Source organism: Gobius niger (genome assembly GCF_951799975.1).
Source record: "Gobius niger genome assembly, chromosome: 8".
NCBI lineage: Eukaryota > Metazoa > Chordata > Actinopteri > Gobiiformes > Gobiidae > Gobius > Gobius niger.
The window spans coordinates 2,765,196-2,770,668 of NC_136859.1; positions in this window are offsets into that span (position 1 = coordinate 2,765,196).

The following is a 5,473-nucleotide window of genomic DNA, read 5'->3' on the forward strand; positions in this document are numbered from 1 at the left end:
TTGATTTTAAATGAATTTTAACTTTTTATAACTCATGAAATGAAACTAATGAATTCAGATGTTCTCCTTCAGAATCAACACTTCAGTAAAACCTTATCTGTGCTACTGGGTTTAGCATCACAGAAGAATTACTGTGCACTTTCATATAGAGTTCATGAATGTGACGTCATATCGCTAAGCATTATGGGATTAATGTTCACATTAAAACACTTGGACACCACAGTGAGTTAGATGTTTTTACCAGCAGTAACTCAGCAGCTCACGGAGCTGATCCACGGCTTTTTTCTCCACTTTTTATACTGTTTTTAGCTCATGTTAGTCAATGGAAATGTTTGCTAACAGCTGCAAAGATGGCGGATCTCCATGGCAACTGTGGAATTTCCCGAACTCTATTACAAACCATGAAAAATGTACAATAAACTTCAAAAATAATGATTACATCGGATCGAAAAAGCGCAAAAACAACCAAAAGTGCTTCTGTGTTTTATGAACTAAACTAGAATTTGGTAGAAACCACGTCTTTACCAAAAATAGCTTTTACGTCGCTTTCAAACAAAAAAACGTCCCTCGAGATTAGCGTTAGCATCGCGCTAATATTAGCATCGCGCTAGCATGTTTTTCTAATCCTCACTTGACACGGACTTACCAAGATGAGGCATCGTGAGGAACAGCCTCTCCAGCTCGTGCTCCTTCCACTTCACACAACAATTATTCCAAATCAACCAAAATACAAAGTCATTTGTTTACATCAGTTTTTTTTATATATAAAACTGACCAGACCTAAAGGTTTTGTCTCGGACCGTCTCCAGCCTGTCCCGCTCATTCCCGGAGCGCGAAAGACCGAAAACTAGTGAGTGATTCGGTTCCGCAGCTCGGGAGGCGGGACTAATACCATTTTTAACAAATCAAAAGGTCATTATCGCCCAACGTGACCGTGAAAACAGGAAAATAAAGTGTGAGTGAGGGGATCACACTTCCTCTTTTCAAAATAAATGTATTTCAAAATAAAAGTGCGTAAATACAAAACAGCAAAAAGGAGAGACTGGGTTACATATGTGTGTCATGTCATTTATGTTAAAAATCAAAATGACTTTAGGCAGGACGAGCGACAAAGATGTAAATGATCTCTGACTGTTATTATGTCAACGCCACATTGCACATCTGGAACATACACGTGGGAAAGGACGCCCTCTGGTGGAGACTGCGCCAAAAAAGGCACTTCTCAATTATCGATCATTTTCTTTCTACTCTGCAGATTGTGATACAGAAATGTTTGTATTGTGTTTTTCAAGCCTGTGTTAATGATTACAGTGTCGTCATTATTCATTCACTCCAGACTCAGTGGTGGAAACTCAAATCAAACAAATTCACTCTGAAACTCTGGTGTTTTATTTTCTAAAAGGTCCATGAAGCCTCTCGGTGTGAATAATAATAGCCTAAAGTCAAATTCATCAGAACAGAGTAAATATATTATTATCCGGGGCCGTTTTTGGATCGATTTAAGGCGTCCTGTATGTGGGAATGGCTGCTGTCGTGTAACGCACTGTCCACTAGGGGCATCAGGATTTTCTTACACATGTGGGGTTCAAGATCTGGCCTTGCTTTTATGCTGTCTTTTAATTTGTAATGCTTTTCCAAATGTGACAGTGTGAATGTTGGGTGCGCCAAACAAAAAATCCCCTGTATTTTTAGTGTTGACTTTTCGAAAACGTAAATTATTAAGAGTTTAAAGGCACGACGCCGGCTCATCAGCAATGTGCTAACGACAGACACTTGCTCACGTATTTTACAAGAAAGAAACAATACTTGAAAAAAATTACTTTCATAATTTTGCAGTTTTAGGCAAATCTTCAATCTGACCTTGTATGTTTCATGTCCGTGTTAGCACAGAGCTGATTAGCCTTTGCTGTGACGTTAAACTCTTAATCTTTGACTTTTTCAAAACATCAATGCTAAAAATACATGGGATTTTTTATGTTGGACCCGACACTGACCTGAAGTGGGTGGGACTGTTGAGCCTTAACCTTATTAACACATTGAGTGTCAAAAACGGATTTTTTTTTTTTTTCCGATGGATCGATAACACGCGGTGTTTCAAAACATGTCAACAATGTTGTTGTTGAAAATTGACTTGAACTAATTTATTTAGGCATTTGCCTTTTCCCATAACATTAGTGTCCGTTCAGAGAGGAGAGAGGAGGTGAGGAGGAGAGGAGGAGGAGAGGAGTTAATCAGAGGAGAATGTTTGATAAAACATTAATTATCTCAGAATCTAGAAATAAATTGATCAAAACTAGCCTCTGTTTAGTTTTGGAGTGAATGAAACTGTTTTCACCTGTGGAGAGCTTAGATTCTCGTCTATCAAACGTTATAAAGCTATAACACAGAACACGCTGTGCTGCTACAAATATCCTGAAAAACGGTCTGGATTGTTGGCGCTCTGCAGCTAAATCCCCAAAACAGCGCGGCCTCAATGTGTTAAAATGTCCGATGTTCATTTGCACCGACATGTCGACACTGCAGCGTTTCTCTGCACGGCCTGAAAACGGCTTTGTTTTCGTGTAGTGACTGATTTTATCTGGACTTCTCCAGCCCCATGTTAACTGATAGGAGAAAAGGAGCCTCCGGAATAAGTTGAATAAAGGGGGTTCAGTTTCCTAACTCCGCCCACCCACCTCTGACCCATGACGTCACACGCTATCGGAGCCGGTGTCATGGCGGCACAGCAGCTGTCCACTTTACTACGATTATGTGCACTGTCGTTGTTTGTAAAAGCTCAGCGATGTCATCGTGTTGCGAGTATCGGGTGAGTAGGGCGAGTATCCTGTGAACATTCACTGATTTGCGTGTGGCTAATGCAGATTTGTTTGTAGCATCCGGGCGGCTCGGCGTGAGGGCGCCATGACCTCGGTATGTCGCTAAATCTACCTGGTAATGATTACTGTCCTTACAATGTACAAAGTGCAGTTGTTTATTTCGGCTCCTGCTGGCAGTGCCTCCTCTGTGTTTAATGTCCTCCACTGCTCCATGTGTGAACCTGTGACTCTCCTGTGTCGCAAAGGACGCAAATGTAACCCATCTATTTCATCTGTTGATAAGACAAATGTAGATATCACTGTTATTTATTATTGGTAATAAAGTGTTTAAATTATGCACTAAACGATCACGTACCCGCCATGGGTGGAGTCCAGGAGTGGGGCTCATTCACAACAGTGAGTTGCCCACGGCCTCTCGTGGTAGTGAGTGAGGCCGGTGTGTGCGCTGTGGTGACGCTGGTCCTCGCGTGCCTCAAGATGTTACTGAACTGAACTGAATAAAGTTGCTAAACATCCAAGTTTATGCCCGTTCTGTTGGAGAGAGCGACATTAGCATTTAGCCTCTCCTCCTCTCCTCTATGAGGCCAAACGGGGGTGAAGTTAGAAGCGACCGAGCTCTTCCACGTTTCCCTTATTTAAATACAGTTACATGAGCAGTTACACCATCCAGGTATAGATACACAAAATTAAACATGTGGATTTTCTAAGCGGATAAAAAGGGGAACTATATTGTGAGGCGTAACCACACCTAAGGAGGACTTGGACGTCCGTGCAGTAAAGTGAAGATATTACTGCATGGACGTCGAAGTGCTCCTACGATGGTCTATTCCTTAAAGTAACAGGCCATCGTTTTTCCACACTGAGATATGTTCTTACCTGAGCTTAGACGAGTTGATGTGTACCTGTCTGGTCTTTGTGCGTGCACTCAGTCACGCAAAACGACCAAAGATGTTGTTAGCATTTGGCCTCTCCCAGTGTATTCCTATAGCTCCAAACGGGGGTGAAGTTGGAAGCGATCGAGCTCTTCCACGAGCACAAAGACCAGACAGGTACGGATCAACTCGTCTAAGCGCAGGTAAGAACAGATCTCAGTGTGGAAAACTGTGGCTGTTCCTTTAACTGCAGAGTACAGATGCTGATGTTGTGTTTGAGGCTCTTGTTTGTCTTTTGAATCTTCCTCAGTGGCTGTTTTTAGAAGGACGGTGGAGAAAGCTCCTCCTGAGCTCCTACGTTTGCAGGAAAAGCTGCTGGATATTATGTTTCAACCATTTTATTTATTAGTTTCTTTGGTCGGGACAGTCCATGTTCATGAACACACGTGGGACTCATGTAAACACTAATTTACATCCGTCATCCCACACTTACAAACACATTCTCTCTCATTGTACATGTTTTAGGTGTAGTGAGTACCCAGAGGAAACCTAGACACGAGGAGAACATACAAACTCCACACAGAAAGGCCCCGTTAATAATGCATTTTCTAATTAACAAAGTGTAAGATTGTGGTAAAGATATGTTTGAGATTATTACCAAACACCTGTAAAAAGCAGAATAGTGATGTTTAACATGGATTAAGATAAGATTAGATAAAATAATCCTTTATTGATCTCACAAAGGAGAAATTCACTTGTTACAGTCGGCGTTCAAGAAGATCACTCAGAGTTAATAAAGTGCAGCTGATGCAGAGATTATTGCACATGTTACTTCACAGTCTTATTGTACAGTCTGACAGCAGTGGGGATGAAGGCTTTGCGGTAGCGCTCCGTCCTGCACTGAGGGTGTCTCAGTCTGCCACTGAGAGAGCTGCTCAGCTCTTCTACAGTCCCGTGCAGTGGGTTGGAGGTGTTGTCCATGATGGAGGTGAGCTTGGCTAACACCCTCCTGTCCCCCAGGGGGCAGCCCAGGACGGAGCTGGCCCTCCTGACCAGCTTGTTCAGTCTGTTCTTGTCCCGCTCTGTGCTGCCCGGGGCTCAGCACATGGCAGCGTAGTGGAGAGCAGAGGCCACCACAGAGTCATAAACAGTCCTGAGCAGAGGTGGCTCACTCCGAACGACCTCAGTCTCCTCAGAAGGTGGAGGCGACTTTGGCCCTCCTTGTACAGGGAGTTGGTGTTGTGGGACCAGTCCAGTTTATTGTTGAGGTGAACACCCAGGTACTTGAAACTGTCCACCTCCTCAATGTCCTCCCCCTGGATGTTCAGCGGTGTGTGCGGTAGTGGCTTCCTCGTATTCCCCCTGTTGTCAGCAGAGGGCGCTGTAAACCCAGAGGAAGAGCAGGCCTTTCACCTTTGCTCTGTCCGATCCGTCAGACCTTGGAAACACCAGGAAGCCTAGTTAATGTAGTGAGTGAGTGGTTGGTGGTGGGAGGGGCCGATGGCGCAGACTGCTCGCTTCCATCAGTCTACCCCAGGGCAGCTGTGGCTACAATAGTAGCTTCCCAACACAAAGTATGTAGTGAACGAATAGTGCAAAGGAAAGCGATTTTGAGTGTCCAGAAAATGCATTATTGTGATTATTATGATTAAATATGATTAATATTAAATATGATTAATATTTTCTCCTCTTATGCATTTGTCAGACAGACTTTATCTTTTTGTTTTAAAATGTGAAATACAAACATAGAGGTGACCAGCTTATGCCCGACATGTCCACTTTAAC